Raw genomic sequence first — 25,513 nt, 5'->3', positions numbered from 1 at the left:
ACCACGAAGAATCCCAGGGAGTGTAAAACTTTAGTGTAGGTCCAAATCCTTCTTGTGTCAGGCCTAAACTCAATAACCAATGAGATTTGCTCATCTAAGAAGAACGGTATCCAAATGCTCTCAGATCATTTAAATAGGAGATCCCAAGTCTTATTTTCATTTTTCCCAGCCTTTTCTGACAACTTTTAATTCAATACAAATTCAAGTCTTGAAATGTAAAATATACTACATTCTCCCATTTTGTGCATCCAGAGATCTTGTTTATCTTGGTAACTATTACATGGCCAGCACTTTGCACAATGCTTGGTATAGAGTAGGTGTTCAATTATTTTTTACGAATGAATGAATTTATAGATCTCTTACACTCTCCTGATTGTTCCTTCAAAATGATGCATTTCTGGTTATCTCCAGCCTCCTTGAAATAGACAAGAAATATTTTTTCTTCTTCTCCCAAGCCCATTCATTTCAGGTTCCAACTGGCATGGACTACTTTAACATTTGTCATTGTCTCCATTAAGTAACCCTACCACCATCATTTATGCCATTCCCAACATCAGCATGAAAAGCCTTTATATCTATGAGGCAGAGCGCAATGAAACTTTCACTGGAAAGTAAAGTCTTCAAAAAATTGCACTTTACATCTTAACAAATCAAATATGATCCCAGAGCACAGCTAGCATATAAGTGATTATATAAATATGGACTAACCTTCTTTCCACACAAATGATGTTTCGAAATTAATTAAAGGAATGGGAGGCACAGCAAGGGGAGGAGATTTCCAGGGCACGTGTTCTAGCTACCAGAAGCATTCTCGAAATAAATTGATATGGTGATATGATTTAGCCAATTAATCAAGAAGGAAGATAAGGTCAGAATTCCCTGTAAAAGCACCCAAAGCCCTATAAGAATGTCAGATCAGCCACAGTGGCTGCACACAAATGGGTCGAATTGCTTGTCAACAAAAATATCTTGAGGAACAACATATTTGTAATCGAAACATGTAAAATTTAAAACTTTTACTAGGCCACAAGAAACACAGTAGCTGCCGTACTTGTCCAGTGAGCATAAATTGTTACTGTTGGAAGATCTCACTTCTCCTGGCCACTGACTCAATTACTACTAAGTGATTTTTAAAAGCTGGCAAGCTAGTTCCCTAGGACATAGTAGGTCATCATCACAACTCATATTTTGTATAAAAAGGACTTAATGGTGACTAACAGCACTCCTACATTTCAAAATCAAATGAACATCTACATTTCTCACCTTTTTTTTGATCTTTTTGTGACATTAAATGCTCTTGTTCACTTTTCTTTACAGAACTCTCTTTCCATGGTTTAAGCCCATACTCTCACCTGGTTCTTCTAGTTCTTTGGACATTCTGAGTTTCCTTTACTTTTTGTCTCCCTAAATATTAATTTACTCAAGCCTCTGTCCTCAGTCCTCGTTCTTATCCATGGCTTCAATTCTGTCTTTATGTTGTTAAAAACCCCAATTTAAATATGCAACCCAGATCTCTCTCCCAAATTGCAGCTTCATACATCCAACTGCCTCTGGTAAGCTCCACTTGAGTAGACAAACTCAAATATCATGGTCCAAAACTGAACTCACCATGTCTTCATCATTATCTGCTCCTCCGTGTTTTCTAACAGTAGTAGAAAAAACATGGCACCAGCCAACTTGTATTCAAGTCAGAAACTTGGCAGTCATCGTAATTGCCTTCCCTTCCTTACCTACACTCCAAAAACTTAACCATGAATCTAGATAAATCCTGTCACCTAGGTATTTCTCATACCCATTCCTTCTCTCATTTCCCAGTGCTACTACCTTTTTTCAGGTTTCCCTGAGTCTCCTTTGTAACACCCTTGACAACATTTAGTGCAATATCAATAATGTGTAAAAACAAAACACAAATCCATAATAATCTCATTCAACATCATTTAATTATTTTTCATTATTTTAGAATAATTATAAAATATTTTCCATCGTCTATGAGGCCCTTTATAAACTGCCTTCTGCCAAACTGTAGCCTCATCTCTTTTCAAACTTCTTGGTCTTCTCAGAAAATGCCTCACTTTTTCAGTCTTTCCTCTGTTTTATACACAGTGCCCCTGCCTAGGATGTCTTTTCTTCCTTTCTCTGCATACCAAACTTCCATACATCCTTCCAAATTTAAACTAGTGATGTTCTCCCTGTACACTCTTTTCATAATGTCCATCACTATAACCTAATCACCACTGTCTCCCATGTCTACTCTTCCTCTGTTCTTACCTACTCTTCCCTCCAGCCCCTCAAGGGAGGCTGGATACCATTCCTCTTTGTACCATTTTACCAATTACACTAATCATGGTTGATGTGTCTTTCTGGTTTCTCTTCCTTTAAGTTATGAATTCCCTGAGTTCAAGGTCTGTGTCCTTCATTTTCATGTGTTCATAATCTAACTAGTAGTTGGCAGATGGTAGAGATTCAATAAATATTTGTCAAATAAATGGGTGGGGGCATGGGTGGATGAATGGATAGATGGAGAACATGAAGACAAAACACAATAATTAGTCTTAATGGTCCCTCCTCATTCAAATCATTGTTGTGAGTCCTGATAATGAATCACTACCTAACAACAACAAGTTAGTTTTTATTCCTTGGATAAGGCTGAATAAACATTTGAATGTTTTCTCTCCAGCCCTTATTTTTAGCTTTCACTATGGAAGCTTGTCTGCTTCCAATACCTTACTTTAAAGCAAATAATATAATGCAATTGATTATTTCTACTTACTATGTAAAAATCACGTTCTAATTCTGTCTCACTGAGATTATGCCCAGATCTCATTGACTGGTGTTTGGGGAATTTCAAAAATCATGAGTCAGAAGTTTAAAGATTATTAATAATCTCTTAGCCTAACTTTAGAGATGGCTCATCTCATTCATTGTACATGGATTTTATTATTTAAACTCCCGGGCAATAACCTACTTTCCAATTTTGTAAGGGTACTTCTCAGTTGCTAGATTTAACTATTACTAGTTCTTACATAATCTTAAAACTTGAAATACTGAAAAAGAGGCTTTAAAGTCAAGAGATAAAATCAGTGTTGAGTCTCAAAAAAATGGGGAAATATTTTTTGCAATCCTGTTGTGGTTCATAAGCGTGATAATTGGGTTTTCACACTAATACGTGAGATGTGCATTGTTAGAACAGTTTGTGGGAGGCACGTCTCACACAAAGTTCGTTGGCACATTACGCATCTGACATGAAAGAAAACAAACAAAAAAAGAAAAAAAAGGAATATTTTTGCCAAGTGTGATTTTAATATATGGAAGAATTCAGTTGTAGAGGATTATATTATATGCACTCTAAATGGAAAGAGCCCATGCTTAACAAACTTAGTAAAGATGTTTAGTATAGAAACCTGGCTTTTTAGTTCCTTAGGCAAGCTGTTCCATAAATCTAAGCTTTAATATATTCTCCTCAAGATGAGAGCAAGAACATGGGAATCAGACAGAGTGGTATGTGCGCAACATATTTCATTTATATGTCATCATCAGAAATTGAATAAACACTAATGTATGACTGCATTTCTCAGGAAGCTATTGAATATCCCTTTAAATTGTAAAAATATATATTATGACTGAAACATGCTTACATAAGAAAGCTATAATGGCTCTATTTTTTAAGATAACATTTAGATATTTTTCTAATGGCTCAAGGTGATCAGTGTTCTCAAGATCAAGGTTCTCCTCTGTGTTGGCCTGCTTCTACAGCTAGAAGGATGGAGTAATCAAATCTTCAGTCAACATTATTCAACTCATTATGCATGAGACATTTGCTAAATGGTTTAAATACATTATCTCATTTAATACTCACAACCAATCCTATGAGGGACATACTAACATTATCTATTTCAGTGAAAAATGAACTAAGACACAGAGAGAATAAGAATTTGTCCAGTCACACATCACTAACTGGCAAAGCCAGGTGTGTCCAACTCCCAGTCTTTTCATGCACAACCTCCACACAATCTTCTTATCAAAAACCTGTTTTTTCAAAGTTGATCTCATGGAGGTAGAGTAGAATGATTACCAGAAACTGGGAAGCATGGTGAGGGTGGTAAAGAGATATTGGTTGATGGGTACAAAAATATAGTTAGATAGAAGAAGTAAGTTCTAGTGTTTGATTGCACAGTAGGGTGACAATAGTTAATAAGAATTTATTGTATATTTTAAAATAGCTAGAAGAGAAGATTTAGGATGTTCCCAAACAAAGAAACGATAAATATTTGAGGTGATGGATATTCTGATTACCCTGATCTGATCATTACACATTGCATACATGTACCAAAATGTCATATGCACCCCATAAGTATGTACAATTATTATGTATCAATAAAAAATGAAATAAAAGTCTGTGTTTTCTTGGTGGTTGTAGAGTTTGTTATAGGATCTTATATCAGACATTTAAACTCACTGTCTATGAATAATATGGATAGAGTATGTTAAATTTCACAGTCTAAATTTTTTTTTTTTTTTGAGACAGAGTCCCACTCTGTTGCCCAGGCTGGAGTGCAGTGGCACCATCTCAGCTCACTGCAACCTCCACCTCCCAGGTTCAAGTGATTCTCCTGCCTTAGCCTCCTGAGTAGCTGGGATTACAGGCACGTGCCACCATGCCCAGCTAATTTTTGTATTTTTAATAGAGATGGGGTTTCACCATGGTGGTCAGGCTGATCTCAAATTCCTGACCTTGTGATCCACCTGCCTCGGCCTTCCAAAGTGCTGGGATTACAGGCGTGAGCTACCATGCCGGGCCTAAATTTTTAAATGTATAAAGTCTAAGGTTTCTTTAGCTTAAACATGTGATGACTTTTTCATTTTGTTTATATAATAAATTCTTACTAAGGTATAAATGATAAATGACTGATGACAATTTTTATATGTTACCTACAGAGACCAACGTGGCAGGCATTTCCATTTATTAAATAATATCTGCTTTAACTTAAAAGAAGCTCATTTAGAAAAGATGCAGGCATCAACTGGGAGCAAATGCAAAAGCATTTTTCAGCACCAATTCTGTCCCAGATCTATCAGTACATGCTATACTGACAGCTACCTTCTTTACCTATGTCAAAGGTAAGTTACTCATTCAATGAATCATTGTGACAGGCACTGAGTTCAACTGAATATGGTTCCTGAAGACCTCCACTTTAGCCTGTGTGGTGGGATACATACTCTGAAGGACGCTCCAACTGTAAAGTAGCTAGATCCTGGATAAAACAGGCCTTTGAATGTATATTTCCGGGAGATCTCTGAAGGCGCCAATCAACAACTTTCTCACCCCATCCTTTCCCCCCCAAAAAAAGAGAATTGAAACCTGAGAGGGAATCAATGGGCAACAAGCAAGAAAAAGACAAGATTCTCTTCAAGTTGTTTTGATCAGTATTGCAGATAACTGAGAAACTAAGCATCAAGGAGGTTAGTCTAAATCAGAGATTCCCACAGTAAGCCAGAAACCTAGATAGAGGTGAAATGGTCTCAGTTTGGCAACCTCTTGGCTGCTAGCAGAAACAACTGGAAATCCTCTCTAGAGAAAAGCACTTTCAATCTATGGTCAGCTAAGAATTGTATACTATTGAAACTACCTTACAAAAACAAAAGCAAAATAAAACATTTCCAGATAAATAAAAGCTGGTAGTCACCACAAACAAACCTTCCCTAAAGAAAATTCTAAGACTATATTTCAGTCAGTAGGAAAATGTTCCCTGAAAGAAGTCTAAGATGCTGAAAAAATCATAAGCAAGAAAAATGGTAAACATATAGGTAAATCTAAACATTTTATTTATAAGAAAACCATAAGAATACAGACTGACAGATGATCTTTACAAAGTAAAGACCAAAGCAAATGAATGACAATAATAGTACATAGGTCAAAAGGTTGAAAGTTAGGCCTCTTGTGCCAAACGGTTGGTCAACTTATGAATGGAAAAAAAAAAAAAAAAAAAAGTTCTTGAAGGAAATCATAAGTACTACTCCAGTGAACACATGAATGATAAGAAAGCAAAATAGCCTTATTGCTGATGTAGAAAAAGTTTGAGTGATCTGAAAAGATCAAACCAGCCACAACATTTCCTTCAGCCAATGCCTAATCTGGAGCAAGATTTTAACTCTCTTTAATTCTAGAAAGGCTGGAAAATGTGAAGAAGCTGCAGAAGAAAAGTTTGAAGCTAGCAGAAGTCCCAGAAGGTAAGTTACTCATTCAATGAATCATTGTGACAGGCACTGAGTTCAACTGAACATGGTTCCTGAAGACCTCCACTTTAACCTATATGGTGGGATACATATTCTGAAGGACTCTCCCACTGTAAAGTAGCTAGATCCTGGATAAGATAGGTCTTTGAGGTTCATGAGGTTTAAGGAAGGAAGCCATCTTCATCACATATAAGTGCAAAGTAAAGCAGCAAGTGCTGATGTAGAAGCTGCAGCAAGTTATCCAGAAGGTCTAGGTAAGACAATTGATAAAGGTGGCTCTACTACACAACAGGTCTTTCAATGTAGATGAAACTGCCTTCTACTAGAAGGAGATGCCATCTAGAACTGTCATAGCCAGAGAGGAGAAGTCAGTGTCTGGCTTCAAAGCTTCCAAAGACGGGCTGACTTTTTTGTTAAGGGCTAATGTAGCTGATGACTTTAAGTTGAAGCCAATGCTCATGTATCATTCTGAAAATCCTAGGGCTCTTAAGTAAAAATCTACTCTCCATGTGCTCTATAAATGGAACAACAAAGGCTGAAAGACAGCACATCCATTTGAAGCCTGGTTTACTGACTATCTTTAAGTCCATTATTAACACCTACTCCTCAGAAAAAGAGTCCTTTCAAAACATTACTACTCATTAACAATGCACCTGATCACCCAAGATATCTGATGGAGATACACAAGAAGACAAATATTGTTTTCATGCCTGCTAACACAACATGTATTCTGCAGTCCATGGATCAAGGAGTAATTCTGACTTTCAAGTCCTATTAAAGAAATGCACTTTGTCAGGCTATATCTGCCATAAGTAACAATTCCTCTAATGAATCTGGGCAAAGTCCATTGAAAACTTTCTGGAAAGGATTCACTATTCTAGACACCATTAATTTTTGATTCTTGTTTGGAGGTTAAAATATCAACATTAACAGGAGTTTGGAAGAACTTAATATCAACCCTCATGAATGACTGTGAAGGGTTCAAGACTTCACCGGAGGAAGTATTACAGATGTGGTAGAAATAGCAAGGGAGCTAGAATTAGAAGTGGAACCTAAACATATGACTCAATTGCTGCAATTATATGCTAAAATTTGAATGGGTAAAGAGTTGCTTCCTCATTCATAGGAATGAATGAGCAAATAAAGTGTTTTTTTGAGATGCGATCTATTTCTGGTGAAGATGCTGTGAACATTGTTGAAATGACAACAAAGGACTTTGAATATTCCATAAACTTAGTTGGTAAAACAGGAGCAAGGTTTGAGAGGATTGATTCCAATTTTGAAAGAAGTTCTACTTGGGTAAAATGCAATCAAACAGCATTTTGTGCCACAGAGAAATTTTTCATGAAAGGAAAGTCAATCAGTTCAGCAACTTTATTGTTGTCTTCTTTCAAGAAATTGCTACTGCCACCACAACATTCAGCAGCCACCACCCTGATCAGTCAGTAGCCATCAACATCCAGGCAAGTTTCTCTACCAGCAAAAAGATTACAATTTGATGAAGGCTCAAGTGATCACATTTTTTAGCAATAAAGTATTTTTAAATTAAGCAGTGTACGTTATTTTTAGACATGATGCTATTGCACACAGTAGGCTACAGTATAGTGTACATATAATTTTTATATGCACTGGGAAACCAGAAAAATGCATGTGACTGTCCTTGTTGCTATAATCTGAAACTGAACCTACCATATCTTTGAGGTATGCCTATAATTTCAACAGAGACTGTATGGCCTGCAAACTTGACAGTACTTACTCTGACACTTTACAAAACAGTTTGCTGACCGCTGACCAATATGAAAAGACACAGAAAAGTTAAAATATTCAGTTTATCTGGAAGATGTTTTTAATTAGCTTTTTTACACCTAACAAAGTAGCTTCAGAAAATAACAAGAGAGTTAAAGAAAACTTAAGTAAATGGAAGAGTATAATATGCTCATGAATTACAAAACTCAAAATTGTTATAATGTCATTTCACCCCATATAGTTCTATAGACTCAGTTCAATCCCAATTTAAGAACGCAGCTAAGATTTGTTTTGGTTTGTTTTGTTTTGTTTTGTAAATTGACAAGCAAATTCTAAAATGTATATAGAAATGTAAGAGACCTAGAAAAGCCAAGACAATCTAACAGAAGAACAAAACTGGCAGACATACACTGTCTGACTTCAAACCATTATGAAACTGAAGAAATTAAGATATTGTGTAATATTGGCACAAGAATGGAGCAATAGTACAGAATAGCTATTAAGCAAGAAATATACCTACACATATACAGTCACCTGATTTGTGTCAAAGACACTAATTCAGTCAGGAAAGTACAGTCAATTCAATAGATAGTGATGGATTCAGTGGATATCCATTTTTGAAATTAACTTTAGACTCAATCTATGCTACACGCAAAAACTTATTCCAAATGAACCATAGACCTAAACGTGAAAGTTAAAACAATAAATATTCTAATAGAAAAAAATAAAAGAATCTCTTTCTGAACTTGGGAAAGACAAAGATTTCTTAAACAGGACATAAAAAGCACTAACCATAAAAAAAGATTAATATATTGGACTTTCTTAAAATCAAGCATATGTTGATCAAAAGACACTATTAAGATAATGAAAATGCAAGAAACACAAAAATAAGACAGTTTCCATACGTATATCTAACAAAGAATTATTATTCAGAATATATCTTCAACATTTTATAAATTGGTATGGAAAAGAGAAAGAAATCCAATGGACAAAAAAGCCAAAATCCAGTCATTTAATAAAAAAAGATATTGAAATAACTAATAAATATATTAAAATGTGCCCAGCATCCATAGTCATCAGAGAAATGCAAATTTAAAAACCACAATGAGCTGGGCACAACAGCTCATGCCTATAATACCAATACTTTGGGATGTGGAGGCAGGAGGATTGCTTGAGGCCAGGAGTTCAAGACCAGGCTGGGCAACACAGCCAGATCCGATGCCCCCTCCACGTCTCCACAAAAAAAAAAGAATGTTTAATTAGCCAGGCATGGTGGTGTGCACTTGTAGTCCCAGCTACTTGGGAGGCTAAAGCAGGAGGATCATTTGAACCCAGGAGTTTGAGGCTGCAGTGAGCAGTAACTGTGCCACTGCACTCCAACCTGGATTGCAAAGCAAGACCCTGACTCAAAAATAAAATAAATAAATAATTTTTAAAAACCACAGTGGGATACTACTACACACCCACCAGAATTACCAAAATTAAAATATAGAAAATGCCAAGTGTTGACAGCATGTTGAGCAACTGGAATTCTCATACAGTAATGATATAAGAGTAAATTGGTACCATTATTTTACCAAAGCATTCAGTGATATCTACTAAGGCAAAACAGATGCTTGCTCTATGATTCAGCAATTATACTACTGGGCATTTATCAATAAATGTAAATGTTTATGGTCTCCATCAAAGATATGTACAGGATGTTCTCAGAAAAGTTATTTATTATACCCCTAAACTGGAAACAACTGAAATGATTGTCAATAATAGAACGGAGAAAAATTCACATAATGGAATTCTTCATAACAATAAAAAAAATCTACTGATACAGAAAACAACACAGATAAATCTTAAACCATAATGCTGAGCAAAAATACATATTTTATGTTTCTAATTATATAAAGTTCAAAACCACACAAAACTTATCAATATTGGTACAAGTTTGAACAGTGGTTTCCTTTGGATATTTACAGAATGTAGATACAAAGGAGGCTTCTGCAGCTCAAGAAATATTCTACATCTTGATGAGGCAGTTACACAGTGGGATGTGTGTATGTACATATATGTAAAAATTCTTTGAACTAGACATTTAAGATTTGTGTATTTTACCATGTGTAATGTATACTCAATATTTTTAAAGTTTCCAAATACATAAAGCAAAAATTTATAGAACTATAAAGAGAAGTTAACAACTTCACCATCTGGTATTAGATTTCAACATGTATCTCTCATTAATAAATAGCCAAGCACAGGGTGGCTTGCACCTGTAATCCCAAATCCCAGCACTTTGGGAGGCCAAGGTGGGTGGATCACTTGATCTCAGGAGTTTGAGACCAGCCTAGGCAACATGGCAAAACTGCATCCCTACGCTGGGCGTGGTGGCATGCACCTGTAGCCCCAGTTACTTGGGGGGCTGAAGTGGGAGGACTGCTTGAGCCCAGGAGGCAGAGGTTGCAATGAGCTGAGGTGGTGCCACTGCATTCCAGCCTGGGTGACAGAGCCAGACCCTATCTCAAAAATAAATAAATAAATAGCCAAGCAAACAAAAAATTAGCAAAGATATAAAAAATTTAAACATAATATGATTGATTTAATGAACATATATAGAAATGGTTCCCAATAATTAAAAAAATACCCTTTTCTCTCATATATATGTGAAATGTTTGTAAGACAGCAATAAGTCAAATCCAACAAATTTCAGTTATTTGTTGTTATATTAGAACACATTCACAGAGTACAATAAAACTAAGTTCAAAATAAATTAAAAAATTAAAATTCTCATATCTTTTCAAAATTGTAAAACACAACTGTGAGTAATTCATGGGTTAAAATAAAATCATAATAGAAATTTCAAAATCTTTAAAACTAAACAATAATAAAAACATTACCAATCAGGACTGCCACTTGACATGATGGAATAATTGAAACCATACTTCTCCTTCTCCTTTGTAAAACTAGAAAAATATATGAAACTATGTTTTAAGAAATTGTACATAGCATGTAAATGGAATTTTTAAGAGAAAGAAAATAAACTAAGAGACCCCTATGCCTACTCTTGATTTCCACCTGGGGGAATTTCCAGACTACAGTGCAGAGAAAGAGAACCCAAGCAAAGACCAATTGTCTCACTGAGTTTAAGAGACAGAAAGGAGCTCTGTGAGTTGAAGGGAACAGGGAGGCCAAAGTGATTAGGTTTTTCAAGGCAGTGTTGGAGAAAAGGAAACTATGCATAGAAAAGGCTCTAAACCTCTAAAAATATGCAATGTGGTCCCCTTGAGTCCATTGATAAATACTAAACCATCTATGTAGATGGCATAATGTGAGGCCAAAAATTACAGGAGAGCTCTAAGATGAAGATTTATATAGAAATGTAAGAGACATGGAGCTCACATAAGTGAGGGGTCAGGGGGGCAATTTTTCAGTTAATGAATGCTACCTTAAAATTTCCCAAAGTTTAAAAACAATTTTAAAATGAATAAACTGATCCACAAGTAATTTAACTGCTTCTTAGAATTTTTCCAACACTCTTTAAAGAAAGAAAACCAAATCTAAACATTCAGCAATGTAACAATCACAATGTCCAGCATATAATAAAAACTACTTTTTAAAATTACTAGACATGCAAATATGAGGGAAATGTGACCCATAGCCAGCAGGGGGGAAAAGTCAGTAAAATCAGCCAAGAAATGACACTAATGGCAAAATTAACAAACAATAAGCTCAAGTGTGTAAATGAACACATGAACATAATAAGAGTAAAAATAGAAGATTGAAAGAATTAATGGGAATTCAACAACTGAAAAATGCAGTATCTGAATTGAAAAATTCAGTGAATGGCATTAGCAGCAAATAAGAAACTGCAGAAGAATACATCAGTGAGGTTTAAGATATGCAATAGAAACCACCTAAACCTAAGTACAAAGATAGAAAAAAATAAACAAAACCTCAGTGAGCTATAGGGCAATATCAAGAAATCCAACAGAAGTGTAATTGGAGTTCCAGAAGGAGCAGAGATATATTTGAGGCTAAAAAATAAATTTGAAGAAATAATGGTTCAACACTTTCCAAGGTACTGTGAAAATTACAAGCCTAAAAACCCAAGAATCTTGATGAACCACAAGCAGAATAAAAATAATAAAACTTGACCAGGTACACTATAATCAAATTATCTTAAAACAAAAACATCATGAAGATATCTGGCACCACAAAAACACACTCAAGTACATGGCGCACTGACACTATAAAGCAACTACACAATCAAGTCTACAAAACAATCATCTAACAACATGATGGCAGGATCAAATTCTCACACATCAATATTAACCTTGAATGTAAATGGGCTAAATGCCCCACTCAAAAGGCATAAAGTGGCAAGTTGGATAAGGAAGCAAGACCCAACTGTCTACGTCTTCAAGAGATCCACCTCACATGTAACGCTCATAGTCTTAAAGTCAAGGGATGAAGAAAGGTCTATCATGCAAAAAGAAAACCAAAAAAAGAGCAGGGGTTGCTATTCTTACATCGGATAAAACAGACTTTAAATCAAAAACAATAAAAAACGATAAAGAAGGGCATTACATAATGATAAAGAGTTCAATTCAACAAGAAGACTTAACTATTTTAAGTATATATCCACCCAACATTCACACACCCAGATTCATAAAACAAATTCTTAGAAGAAACTTAGATAATCACACAAGAATAGTGGGAGACTTCAACACCCCACTGACAGTGTTAAGCAGATCATCAGGACAGAAAACTAAAAAGATATTCTAGACTTAAACCTGACACCTGACTAATTGGACCTAATAGACTTCTACAGAATACTCCACCCAACAACAACAGAATATACTTCTTCTAATCTGCACATGGCACATACTCAAAGACCAACCACATGCCTGGCCACAAAGCAAGTCTCAAGGAATTAAAGAAAAAATCATACCAACCATACTCTCAGACCACAGTGCAACAAAAAAGAAAGTAATACCAACAAGCTCTCTCAAAATCATACAATAACATGGAAATTAAACAACTTGCTCCTGAATGACTTTTGGATAAAGAACAAAATTAAGGCAGTATATTAGTTCATTCATGCATTGATATAAAGAAATACCTGTGGCTGAGTAATTTATAAAGAAAAGCAGTTTATTTGTCTAATGGTTCTGCAGGATATACAGGAAGCACAATGGCATCTGCTTCTGGGAAGGCCTTAAAGAGCTTTTACTCCTGGTGGAAGGCAAAACAGGAGCGAGCACCTTACATGGTAAAAGCAGGAGCAAGGGTGCGGGTGGGAGGAGGTGCCACACACTTTGAAACAACCAGATCTCATGAGCACTTCCTATCATGAGGACAGCATCAAGGGGATGGTGCTAAACCATTCATGAGAAATCCACACTTATGATCCAATCACCTCCCAAAGGCCCCACCTCCAACATTGGGAATTACGTTTCAACATGAGATATGGGCAGGGCCACATATCTAAACTATATCGGGCAGAAATCAAAAAAATTTTTGAAACTAATGAAAACACAGACACAACATACCAGAATCATTGGGACACAGTTAAAGCATGTTAAGAGGAAAGTTTATAGCACAAAGTGCCTACATCAAGAAAGTAGGAAGATCTCAAATTAATAACCTAATATCACACCTAGAGGAACCAGAAAAATAAGAGCAAACCAACCAAAAACCTAGCTTAAGAAAAGAAGCAGCCAAAATCAGAGCAGAACTAAATGAAACTGAGGTGCAAAAATCCATACAAAGGTCACTAAAACCAAAAGTTAACTCTTTGAAAGAATAAGCAAGATTAAAAGACTGAAATCTAGATTAATGAAGAAAAAAAGAGAAAAGATCCCTATAAAAACACAAAAGTAAATGACAAAGGTGACATTACAAAAGACCCCACAGAAATATAAAAAGTCCTCAGAGGCTGTTACAAACACCTAGGCTATTGAACAAACTAGAAAACCCAGAAGAAACAGATAAATTCCTGAACACACAACCTCCCCAAGATTGAAACCCTAAACAGAACAATAAACAGTTGCAAAATTAAATCAATAATGAAAAAATCTACCAACAAAAAAAACCCTAAACCAGAAAAATTCACAGCTGAATTCTACCAAATGTATAAAGAAGAGCTAGTATCAATCCTACTGAAATTATTCTAATAAATTGAAGAGGAGGGACTCCCCTCTAACTCATTCTATGAAACCAGCATCAGCCTGATATCAAAATCATGCGGAAACACAAGGAAAAAAAACTTCAGGCCAATCTCCCTGATAAACATAGATGCAAAAATCTTCAACCAAATACTAGCAAATCATATCCAGTAGCACATCAAAAAGTTAATTCACCATGATCAAGTAGACTTTATTTCTGAAATGAAAGGTTAGTTCAACATATGCAAATCAATAAATGTGACTCACCACATAAACAGAATTAAAAACAAAAACCGTATGATCATCTCAATAGATACAGAAAAGGCTTTCAATAGAATTCAACACCTCTTTATGTTAAAAATGCACAACAAATGAGACATCAAAGAAACACAGCTCAAAATAATAAGAGCCATCTATAACAAACCCACAACCAACATTATACTAAATGGGCAAAAGCTGGAAGCTGGAAGCATTCCCCTTAAGAAGTGGGGAATGACAAAGATGTCCATTCTCACCACATCTATTCAACGTGGTACTGGAAGTCCTGGAAGCCAGAGCAATCAGAAAAAAAGAAAGAAAAGGCATCCAAACAGGCAGAGAAGAAGTTAAATTATCTCTCTTCGCAGATAATAGAATTCTATACTTAGAAAACCCCAAAGATTCTGCCAAAAGTGTCCTAGAACTGAAAATTACTTCAATAAGGTTTCAGGATATAAAATCAATGTACAAAAATTAGTAACATTTCTACTCAACAATAATGTTCAAGCCAAGAGCCAAATCAAGAGTCCAATCCCATTAAAAATAGCCACAAAAATAAAATACCAAGAAATACTGCTAACCAAGGAAATGAAAGCTCTCTACAATGAGAATTACAAAATACTGCTGAAAGAAATCTGAGGTGACAAAAATAAATGGAGAAATATTCCATGCTCATGGATAGGAAGAATCAATGTTGTTAAAATGGCCATACTGCCCAAAGCAATTTACTGATTTAATACTATTCATATCAAACTACCAATGTCATTTTTCACAGAATGTGGAATGAAAAAAGAGCCCAAAGCCAAGGCAATCCTAAGCAAATAGAACACAGCCAAAGACATCATACTACCCAACTTCAAACTATACTACAAGGCTACAGTAACCAAAACAGCATAGTATTGGTATTTAATACAAAAACAGACCCTACAGACCAATGGAACTGCATAGAAAACTTTGAAATAAAGCTGCACACCTACAACCATCTGATCATCAACAACACTGACAAAAACAAGCAATGAGGAAAGGACTCTTCAATAAATGGTGCTGGGATTACTGGCTAGACATGTGCAGAAGATTGAAACTGGACCCCTACTTTCACCTTATACAAAAATCAACCCAAGATAAATTAAAGACTTAAATTTAAGACCTAAAACTCTAAAAATCCTAGAAGAAAACCTAGGAAATACCATTCTGGACACTAGTCTTGGCAAAGAATTTATGACTATGTCCCCAAAAGCAATTGTGATAAAAATGAAAATTGACACATGGGACCTAATTAAACTAAAGAGCTCCTGCACAGCAAAAGAAACTATCAACAGAGTCAACAGGCAACCTACAGAATGGGAGAAAATATCTGCAAACTAGGCATCTGACAAAGGTCAATATTCAGAATCTATAAGGAACTTAAAGCATCAAGCAGAAAAACAAATAACCCTATGAAAAAATGGGTAAAGGACATGAATGGACACTTCTCAAAAAAGACAAACATGCAGCCAACAAATATATTTAAAAATGCTCAACATCACTAATTATCAGGGAAATGCAAATCAAAACCACAATGAGATACTGTCTCACACCAATCAGAATAGCTATTATTAAAAAGTCAGATGTTGACAAGGTTATGGAGAAATGGGAATGCTTATGCACTGCTTGTGGGAATGTAAATTAGTTCAGCCACTGTGGAAAGCAATTTGAAGATTTCTCAAAGAACTACAAACAGAACTGCCATTCAACCCAGCAATCCCATTACTGAGTATATACCCAAAGAAAAATAAACCATTCTATTTAAAAGATACATGCACTCATATGTTCATTATGAGACCATTCATAACAGCAGACAGAATCAACCTAAATGCCCATCAACGGTAGACTAGATAAAGAAAATGTGTATATATACAAATAGAATACTACACAAACATGAGAAATAACAAAATCATGTTCTTTGCAGCAACGTGGATGCAACCAGAGGCTATCATCCTAAGTAAACTAGTGCAGGAACAGAAAACCAAATACTGCACATTCTCACAAGTAGCAGTTAAACATTAAGTACACTCAGACACAGAGATAGGAACAATAGACACTGGGGCTACTAGAATGGGGAGGGTCAGAGACAGATGAGGGTTCAAAAACTATCAAGTACTATGCTCACTACCTGGGTGATGGGATCATTCGTACCCCAAACCTCTGCAACATATAATATATTTATGTAATAAACCTGCACGTGTACCCCCAAACCTAAAATAAAAGTTTTTTAAAAGTAAAAACAAAACAAACCCCCCAAAAAATAAAAAGGAAGAACAGATTAAGCCCAAACAATAAAGGGCAAAATAATAAATATGGGTACAGAAGTAAATCACACTGAAATGGGACAAACAATAGAGAAAAATCAGTGAAACCCAAAGTTGGACTTTGAAAAGAACAATCCACAAATGTGGAACCTGTGGATACAGAGAGCATATTAGGAGAAAAGCCACAGACAGGCAGAAAAATATTTTCAGCACATATGACTGAAAAAACTTTTATTCAGAATATATATTTTTTAAACTCTAAACTGCATACTGAGAAGATAATCCAATTTTTTAATGGGCAAAATATTTGAATAGTCACATCACAAAAATTATACAAATCTCTGATGAACATATGAAAAGATGCTCATCATAATTAGTCAACAGAAAACTGCAACATAAAACCACAGTCAAATACCACTACACACCCACTAGAATGGCTAGGATTTAAAAGACTGACAATAACAAGTATAGATGAGCAACTCTCATATACTGCTGGTGGAAGCTGAAAATGATACAATCCTTTTTTAAAATACTTGGACCATTTCTTATAAAGTTAAACATACATTTACCATATGACCCAACAATTCCACATCTAAGTAATTACCCAGGAGAAATGCAAACACATTTTCACACAAAAATATGTATGTTCCTAACAGCTTTATTCATAATAGCTAAAAGCTGAAAACAACCTAAATTCATCATGAAACAAATGGATGAGCAAATGGTGATGTATCCATCCAATGAAATACTAACCTATAATAAAAAGGAATTAATCATTGTTCAAAGAAGTGCCCCAGGATCTTGATCCCACTTGTTTAAAATTTCCTTTGAAAGCCTTGCTCATGTCTTCACCTGATCTGGACACAACAGTACTGGCACCCATCAAATGGAAAGTTTGCTCAACTTTAATTTTTCAGTCAAAATTGTGTAAGCAGAACCAATTGAGATGCCTGTGGTGTTAGTTACTGTTTCTGCTGTTAATCCTCAGGCCTGAAGAGGACTGACATAAACAAGATGAATTTTTTCCTTGCAAATTGACATGGAAGGTCTGTCACTGTGAGCTTCATCTTCAACGTCATCTCATCCCTTCTTAAAATGAGCTATTTGTAAACTGCTGATTTATATGGGGCATTGTCCCCATAAACTTTTCTTAAAGCATCACTGATTTCACCACTCTTCCACCCAAACTTCATCATAAATTTGATGTTTGTTCCTGCTTCGATTTTAGCAGAATTTGTGTGGCTCTGATAGGGTCTTTTTTCAAACTGACATCTTATCTTTCTAAGTATCTCAAACTAGCTCCTGTTCAGACATGTTATAGCAAGTTAGTACAAGTTTATTTGGGTGAAAAAATTGAAATCTATGCATAGTTTTTTCATAACACACATTTTCCATGAATGTTTTTAAGAACCCTAGTACATTCCTATTAAATGGAGAAGTAAAAGATGTTATGCAACCACACAGAAGGAGTACCTAGCCCAGTTTTCTGTCATCCTAGAGGGCTCCTCAGAGGAAGTGATTTTTGAGACAAGTATGGGTTAGCCAAAGAGTTAGGAAGAGAATGTGCTTGGTTAGAAATCCTGACCCCTTGGAAACCAAAGGTGATGTCATCAAGCACAGCTACCCATTGCAAATGAGATGTCTCATTATATGAATTTCAGTTCTACCCAACAAATATTTATTAAAGTCCTAATATATAGAAGGCATTCTGTTCTACATACTGGAGCCAAAGAGGAAGAAAAAAAAAGAGTGTGAGGATGAGCCATGCCTTCAAGGAGCTTACAATATGTTGAAGAGGTAGAGCCTAAACACACACAAAAAAATAGAGTTTTCATAGTAATCTAAATCAGCTTTAAAAGCCACCCATGCCACACACAAGTGATCATTTACTTCTAAGTAATGGAAGGTGTGGTGGCTTTTTTAACTGGCAGGAGAGAAGGCTGCAAAGGGAGTTGAGTGAGGGGTAGGGAGACAAAAGAAGGAAAGGCTACAGGCTTGGGAAAGGATCTTGACAGACAAAGATACACTGCCAAGCACAGACTTCCTACTGTGTTAGAGGACATGCATAGGCAGGAAGAATAGGGCATGCTTCTTCTGGCTATTTTTCTTCTGATCACCTTTAGCCATCGCCAATCACGCTTCCCCTATAGCAGAAGACTGTGCCTGACATGTTCTGGCAAGGAAAATGGTATGGATGGACAGACGTAATGGAGAAGCAAAATCACATGTAAGAACCCAACATCCAACTTACCCTCAGCATAGCCTCTCAATAGGCCTTGGAGTCCCAGGTAGACAGAGCCCAGAAAAGCAGATATTACTACTTCCCTTCCTTCTCAGGAAACTGGAAGAAAGCCCACACATTATAAAGTTTAGTTAATCAGTGAATAAACATACACTGACAGTTCTGGGTTCCAGACTGGAGACATAATGATGAGCAAGAGAGTTTTTGTCCTCATGATGTCTAGTGGGAGAGAAAGATACAGAAAATACAGGGAAGAGTATAAGGTGCCATTGGAGTACAGAGAAAGGTAGCCAGTCTATCCTTAGGGAGACAGGACAGACTTCCATGAGAAAAATGTTTTCATTATATTCATACACCATCTAATGATATGTTAGACCTTGTTTCCTTTAAGAAATCTTGGGGAGCAAGAAGGGAGAAGTTATCTGGCAACACACGAAAGAAAAAGATCATTGGTATGGCAGACAGATTTGTCACAGACCAAGTAAAGTCAAGTTTCACAGTCATTGCTGTTTGCTTTATGGATAAAACAAATGTACTGTTGGCAAAGCCAGGGTTGAGTGCCAGATTCAATAGCCAATAAATCCTGAAGTAACAGAAAGCACAAAACAGACCTGGCCCCAATCTGCACTGCTGCTTTGTTGAAATTATCCTGGCCACTCATCAGCTCCCAGAGATGGAGGCCAAACCAGAAAAAGTAGGTGCTAGGAGCAAGGAATTGAAGTTGAAGGAGGAGTTCATCCATATCTGGCCCATGCCAGGAGGCTGCAGGAGAGAATACAAAATATGCAATGCAGCCCACACTGGTTTCTTGAGCAAAAGAGACGGAAAAAAATACATAAATGAATGAATGAATGAAAGGATGTATAGATGGGTTGTTGGAAGGAAGAATACAGCAAGGGGAGCAGAATATGCTACAGAAAATCTCTGGGGTAGAAGGGAAAGCTGGTCTCAATGTGGCCAACCAACTGGGAAATGCCTCTGGTTAGAAATCATTCAACTATGCCTCCTTGGAGTTGACCACATGACATTTATCTCCAGTTTTTTAAACCAAAACCAAGGCTGTATCATCAATGTTGAAAAAGCTGAGAATTCAAAGGAAACGTTTCCGATGCTGTGGGTAGAGTCTGGGGAAGTCCAGGCTAACTCTACCCTGACCTGAAGGCTGATCACTTACTTTCAGGACAGGGGCTAAGAGAGGACTGTCACGGGAAAAGATTAAAAATGAGACCAAAGCAACCACGACCACAACAAAAAGAGAGAGCAATAAAGAGAGACTTAGAAATGAACACCCACTTGCTTTCAGATGAAAAGGTTGAGTCAAAGCGGTGTTAAGGAGGTGACAGATCCTATATTATAGCCAAGAACCCCCAGAACTAAACAAATACAGTGGTTTTTCTTTCCTCTCAGTAATATGATTGCTGTTTACTTGGTGCGGGAAACAGGGTAAGAATGGGAGGAAGAGGCATGCTCTAAGATGCATAATGGTTTAGTTAACATGTAATTCAGTCAGCTGATTTGTCTGTCTATTTTTTGTTTTATTCTGTCTTCAATTTGCTTTAGTAGAGCTGGCCTGAGTTAGAGTGGTGAAGTAGGAAACCATAGTCTTTGGTACCCAAGGAAAATTCCACCTTTCTTCCTCACCCCTTCTTTTTTGGAATCTCCTGCCTCATTCCCTCTGTTTGTATCATCCACACTTCACTCTGCACTACTCTCAAATTTCAGGGGCTCCTCATGCTAACTGAGGCTGTTTAGCCAGAGCAGGACTCCCACAGCTACAGCTTCTCTAAGCTCTTGTTTAGCAGCAGTTTACAAAAGGCCTTTACAAGCATTTGGTTTGTTACTGCGCACAACAACCCTGTGGAAGAGTCAGCCAAAATATCATCATCACTAATTTACAGATGAGGAAGTAAAATGACTTGTTCTATGGTAAGTGGCAGATTTTGGTAAGGACCCAGGTCTTTTAACTCAGAGATAAAAGAGTCTTAGAGTTCTTTTAAGCAAATCACACTGGATAAATGAAAGAGGATATATAAAATATAATTCATACAGAAATTTAGTAGCTATATAACGATGAGTACTTAACATGACACCTCTAAACTAATAACTATGAGTGATATATCCAGTTTGTTAACATTTTCCAATTATACATTTGAAATAAAAAGTAACAGTCACTTGAGAAATGGTTGGGCTATGATGTCCTTTACCTAACAATGATTTTTAAATATTGTAGTGGATGCTGTGGTATGCCACTTAGTGCCAGATTCAACAGCCCATAAATTCTGAGGTCTAATCTGCATCCAGAATTGAAGCACACTCCTTTTCCCCACTGCTTTTAGGAGTATTGACAGCAGCTGACAGCTCTCAACCGCATCATTCTCTGGAAACTGCCCTCAGCTTATGAAAGCTGCTTTGCCCAAGATGATGGCTCACTCCCAGGGCCAACCTGCATCCGATCACTGGTGGATAGGAAATAAAGACCCAGTTCCCTTGCCCCAAGCTGTTAGGATTCTGAGGGGCTATCTAAAGACTCAGGGCATCTATGAGGATTGCATGAGGACTTGTGACTGTTTTGCATTTCACTTCTTCCCTCTACCTAATCCTACTTCTTTCCTTCTCCCACGGGTTATTCAAACAAATCTCCTTGAAATACTTTTCTACTAGTTTAGGACAGCTAACTACTAAATTGCGTTGTGTTTTAGCAAAAGATCCACAGGAGGTAACTCATAAGTGCTTTTTGTATTGACTATTTGATTTATGAGCCTGGAATTAAGGCTTTATATGGGATGATGCATAAGAGTTATTTTTGCAAACAATCTAAATTTGTAATCATGAATGCAGAGTTCACCTGTTTCTCAGACTGTGCTAACTATATAAATTAGGATTCCACCTGCCCCCAACATGCAAAGTTGGGAGGGGGAACATAAGAAGGAATAGGGAATGTGGCAAGACATGCGTTAACTATAAGCAGTTTTCTTGTACTGTCAGGGGTAGGCTGAGGGGCTCATCAACTAAAGATTAAGTTGTATTTAAACCCATTGTCAACTGCTCACATGGCCAAAAAATTACTTTTAGGCTAATTTCTCTCAATCTCTAAAAGGCATATTTTACTGATTTTTTATGAGTTCAATAAATCAGGCTATATTGGTCATTTGATTACTGTTCATTATAATCCCCTACTTCCCCCAAAATAGATGATAGATAGATAGATAGATAGATAGATAGATAGATAGATAGATAGACAGATATATAATAAATAGATGATAGGTGATAGATACATACATACATACATACATACATACATACATACATAGATGTAAGATAAAAGCAGAAGTTGGTATTTAAAGTCCCCAAGGAAGAGCAAGCAGCCCTAGAGTCCTTCCTCTTTGGCCCACCCATATTGGGAATTTCTCCAGCCAGGAACTTCCTATGAGGAATAGGAGGAGAGAAGGAATAGGAGGAGAGAAATCCTGTAATTCAGAGAAGACATGAAAGATAGTATCTGCCACTTGGATTGACATTTTACTTTACCAGCCCTTAGTAGAATCTCAAAGGTCCCTGGGACACTCTGTTGCTGAGGAGAAATTTTCTTAGGTTAGGGATTTCCCCCAATAGTCTCTGCAAGTTTCTCTCTCCATAGTTGTTGAGAGCCACTATCTCACCGCCCAAATGGTACTGGATTTTGTTGATCATTGGATTTGTGATGCTACAGGCACTAATGGAAACACAAGTAATGGAATTTTTTCTACCTTTTCTTTCAAGTGGAGTGCTCCACTCCCACCCCCAAAAATAAACAAAATCAACATAATTTCCAGTGTTCTAGAATGAGTAAACATTCAATCCAAACTACTATAACTGCTATGATTAATTTCTAAAAGATTTTTACTATGAGTTGATCTTATTTTGAAAGTAAAAGCAAAGTGTATTGGAGGAGCATATCTAACTTTAAATCCTGGGTTTACTGTTTAGTGTCAATGTGATCTTGAGCAGTTTACTTAGGTGACTTTATCAGGAAAGTGGGGATTATAATGTCATTGTAGTTTTTATGAAGAACAAATGTACTGTTTGAGAAACACGTAATTTATGTGAACGAATGATAACCATTCTTACAGTTTTATGCATTCCAAATGCTCACTACAAAAATCCAGTTTTTTAAAAAAGATTCATTTAATTTCTTTATGCCTATTTATAAAACACCTCCACTGGACTAGTTGAATTCCAAGGTTGCTTTCCATTCTGACTTTCTATGATCTAATTGTAACACATGAACAGAGCAGATGAAGAAGCTATTATTTTTATACAGAACTTTAACAAATCTATTTTGATAGAAAATTAGGTGAATGAGACAGACCACCACCTTTCCCAGCACTTTGATTAATTTATAACCAAATGTTGTTCTTTAAGTGCTTGAGATTTAAAGGAGTAATAAGAACATTAAAGATTTTTAAGTAAAAAGTTCCATTTTTTTTTACCACAAATGTCATTACAACTCTTGTCTAAAAAATGGAGTTATTCTAATTAATTAAATCTTTGGGTTGTTATGAAGATTCAACTTTTAGGTAAATATAAATAATTAAGCACAGTGCCTGGCACATAAGAGCAAATCAAAAGCAGCTATTAGTATTAACTACATAGCAAAAGTATTTCCAAACTCTCTCTCTGCCATCGCTCCTAATCTTTGCATGAATGACTCATTCACTCATTAACTCATTCAGCAAATATCTGTTGAATGCCATAGGTCATCTCCTCTCACAGCCTTTTTCTGATTACTCAGTGTAGGCCACACCTCCTCATCCAACACCACCACACTGTCACTCCTTCATATCACTATGCTTCATTTGATCCAAAAATGCTTATCACCACCTACAACTATCTTGTTCATTTATTTGTTTACTCACTTATTTTCTGCTACCACCCATGCACCCCATCCCCACCCTACAGAACATACATTCCATAAAGGCGGAAATCGTGTCTTCTCATTTACCACTTCTCATTCCCTGCACTCATATAAATTGATCCAACTTTAATAGCAAAATTCTATATAAAAACTAATTGAACAATTTACTCATTTTTCTTTGTCAGTTATTTTGATGTGTGGAATTTATGGGAGAAAAAAGCTAAAAGAATTGAGGTCATTTAATTTACAGAAGAGAAATAAACTTTTTAAATAGCCTTTAATAGTCTGGAAGCCTGGGTTCTAGTACTGTGAGACCCTGTGCAGGTCCTCTCAAACCATGTCCTTCTCTATAAAATGGGAAGGATGATATCCACTAGGAGAAATGCATTCATAGGGCTGACATATGGCAAAGCACAAATATAGCTAGCATTTGTGTAAGACCCTATTCTTTAAAACACACTTTGACATTCATTTGTCCAAATGAGTCTTACAAAAGTGATTCTCTGAAGTACAGAAGAAAAAGAGTTATTTTCTTTTTCTGTTTTACAGAAGAAGACACTGATTGTAGAGAGTTCTGACATCCCTAAGAAGCAAGGAAGAGAAAGAAAGAGGGCAGGAGAAATAGAAACGTAAACCAGCATATGTGAAAGATGTTATTATTCATCACACTCTTTGACCTCATCTCCTATGATCCTCTAGGACACTCTTATTCCCATTTTGTAGATGAGAAAACCAAAGTTCAGACAGTTTAAGGTAATGACTGACCTACAGGTAGACTACTGGTATGTGAAGATAACAGGGTATGACATCAGTTCCTCCAACTTCCAATCCCATACTCTCTGTTTTTACAATGTGGCTTCCAAGAAATGATCAAGGGCAAGATATCTAAAAAAAGATAAACATGCTATGAAAATAAAACTAAAAATCACTTAATCATTTTTAAACAAAGAAAGTCATCAACTCTTTCTTTTTTTTCCATTTTTAGCTGAGCTCCAGAGGAAAATCACATGGAATAACATGAGGATTGGCTATGAGGAATAATTTAATAACAAGTAGTGTTTTAGCCACTGATGACGTTATAAAAGACACCTTTGGAAAACAGTTTTAAGATGTGATTAAACCCTGACATCAAACCATTCATCATTCCAAGAGGAGTTAAATGAGGGTCTGTATGATGACAGGGGTATAGGTATTAATTGAGGATTCCTAGTGTAAGAATTAAAGAAAGAGGAAAGAAACATGAAAAGTGGCTGGACAGTCAAGACAGGTTTATTTTAGAGAAAACAAATCTGAGAGGTGCCTTCTGACCAAGTTAGGTCAGAGCCACACTCTCTTACAGACTAAGAGTTTTTAAGGATTCAAGGTGGGAGAGTTTATCAGAGGCTTAGACTGCTTCTGTGTCTCTTTGTTGTGCTTATCTGGGAGGGAGAGTTGTGTGTCTGTTCCCACACATCTTTCTGCAGCTGCAGTCATACCCCACAAAGTCTGCTTTTAGCTTACCTCTCTCAGTGCCCCTGAAGGGAAAGGAATGTGCTTATTAAGGCCCACTGTTTTACTGGGGCTCATTGTATGAGGGTGAAATTTGGCAGTTACCCAAGAGACTTTCCCCCCACCTCCCTCTGTGCCCAAGCTGTCTTATCCGTGTTTTCCTGTCTGCTCTTTCTGGCTGCTCTTTCTGTAGTTAAAAGAGGTTTCC

General features: G+C 36.4%; 1 protein-coding gene and 1 pseudogene across 5 annotated transcripts in view; one reads left to right on the top strand and one right to left on the bottom strand.

The window, feature by feature from the left end:
• The window catches only part of TNFSF4 (TNF superfamily member 4), a 304,073-nt gene that overhangs the window by 99,619 nt on the left and 178,941 nt on the right, over positions 1-25,513 (bottom strand). The window lies entirely within an intron of this gene.
• LOC112131589 (small nucleolar RNA U13) lies at positions 3,119-3,243 on the top strand (annotated as a pseudogene).

The sequence above is a fragment of the Pongo abelii genome, chromosome 1, assembly GCF_028885655.2.
Source record: "Pongo abelii isolate AG06213 chromosome 1, NHGRI_mPonAbe1-v2.0_pri, whole genome shotgun sequence".
In the NCBI taxonomy this organism is placed as follows: Eukaryota; Metazoa; Chordata; class Mammalia; order Primates; family Hominidae; genus Pongo; species Pongo abelii.
The sequence above is the reverse complement of the archived record's forward strand: the minus strand, read 5'-3'. Positions and strand labels throughout refer to the sequence as shown.